Raw genomic sequence first — 2,129 nt, forward strand, 5'->3', positions numbered from 1 at the left:
CTAGTACTTTGTAGCGTGCAGCACCATGGTCTCCACAGTGAATCCCGGTCCAAAGCCCACTATCATCCCCCACTCTGCAACCTCATCTCTTTCCTCGTCCATTTGCCAGTGCAGCTCTTCGAGCACGAATATCACCGTCGCAGAGAGCACCCGTAGTCTCTCACCATAGTTCGGCTCGCCGCCAACTTCCTAGGCTCTAGCCCGAGAGCCGACTCGATGCGGTCTAGAATCCCGCGGCTACCCGAATGAACTGCCCAGAAGAGGTCGTTCCACTTACACTCAACGCCATTAACGGTGAGCGCCCGAGATGCATCAAGTAGGCAGCCCTCGAGATTCTGCGCGATGAACCTCGGGAGGTTAAAGGAGATGTCGATGTCAACTCCGCCTTCCCCAAGCCTTACGTTGGGCTGCTTCTCCGACCCAGGTATTGGGGCCTGCGAGGCGGGCACAATCTCGAAGAGAGGGAGCTCCGCACGGTGAATGGCGTCGGCACCGACGACGATAGCGCCCGCGGCGTCACCGAACAGCGCTTGCGGTATGAGGGTGCTGAACCTGTCCCCTTCGTGTGGGGCCCGGAAAGAGGTGACGGTGAGCTCGACACAAACAACAAGCAGTCAAGCACACATGCGCCGTGGTTGTTCTCGGCGTGGTCCTTGGCCAGGCGAAAGGCGGCGGAGCCAGCTAAGCAGCCGTTAAGATGGAGCACGGTGCGGCAGACATCGAGACGGAGGCCGAGGAGTGTGGCCAACCCGAGGTCCGCGCCTGGTGACCGGGCTTCGGAGTTTTGGTGCTGACAATAAGGTGGGTGATGTCAGTGGCTGGGCGGCCCCATCTCGGGATGGCCTTGGCAGCGGCCGACGCGGCGAGCTCTGGAGCAGCCTTGGCAACGATGTAGAGCCGCACATCCAAGGCCGAGGACGTCCCGTGAAGCAAGCCTGGGTGGCAGTTAAGCACTTGCTCCGTGTGGTGAAAGAAACGTTTCTCCAGCCCCGCAATCCGACCTAATAATTAGTTCAATTATTGGATGATTGATCGTCATTAATGTATAATATAACATGTACTTGATCCAATTTGCAAATTTTCCGGAGTTCTAAATAATTAAACTTTGCAAAAAAAAAGAAGAACCCTGCAATTTGGATGCAAAAAAAAACAGAGTAATAACAACCAGTACGTATTGACATGATGCTTATTACTTACATAGTTTCTTTAATGTATCTTTGAGGTTGGTGAGATGCTCCTTGTTTGTGACACGAAAATAGTAGTCGGTGCCAATACCGAGCATGGCTGCTGGGCCATCAGCACGCTGGGCACGCCGGATCTCGGCCTGGGCACGAAAAACCGAGAATCGAGGATCGAACTGAAAAACCGAGAACCAGAGCTAAACCGAACCGAAACCGAGAATTTCGGTTCCCATTCGATACTAGGTTCTCAGGAACCGAATTTACTCGGTTAGTTCGGTTCGGTTCTCGATTAAACCGAGAGAACCAAAATTAATACACAACCAGACATTCAGCCCATCAAGCCCAATAGCAAACCCTATCCATTCCAATCCCACAACACCCCCACCACCCACACCCGCAGCCGGCTGCTGCACAGCCCCTGTCTCCCTCCCGGCTCCCGGCGCGACGGCGCCCCCGCCCGGCCCCATCTCCCACCCTCCCGGCACGGCAGGCGGTGGCGCCCCGCCCCACCCAGTCTTCCTCCCTCCCTCCCGTCTCCCGGCGCAGCGGCGCCCTTGTCCCGGCCCCGTCTCCCTCCTTCTCGGCGCGGCAGCCGGCAGCGCCCGCCCCGCCCCAGTATTCCTCCCTCCCTCTCGGAGTCCGGACGTGGCGGCGCCCTGCCCCGCCCCCGTCTCCCTCCCTACCTACCAATGCGGCGGCGGCACGCACGGCCGTCGTCTCCCTCCCTTCCTCCCAGATGCGGCAGGGGAGCAGGGTAGCGCGCGGCCGGGGGCGCGCATGCCCCAGCCAGCGCTGGCGCCGCTGCTCTGCGCCCGCTCCGAGGCCCTGCCAGCTGCCGCCGCTCCGGCTGTCTCGCGGTGGCAGTGTGCGGCGGCCCATCGACGGCGGCAGCCCATTGACGGCGCCAGGACAACAGCATGCCAACACCAGCCCGAGCAGCAGCACCCC

General features: G+C 59.8%; 1 pseudogene; it reads right to left on the reverse strand.

Moving 5' to 3' along the window:
* Window positions 1-1,648, reverse strand: LOC120713406 (annotated as a pseudogene).
* Window positions 1,649-2,129: the final 481 nt, after the last annotated feature.

Source organism: Panicum virgatum, chromosome 6K (genome assembly GCF_016808335.1).
Source record: "Panicum virgatum strain AP13 chromosome 6K, P.virgatum_v5, whole genome shotgun sequence".
NCBI classification, from domain to species: Eukaryota; Viridiplantae; Streptophyta; class Magnoliopsida; order Poales; family Poaceae; genus Panicum; species Panicum virgatum.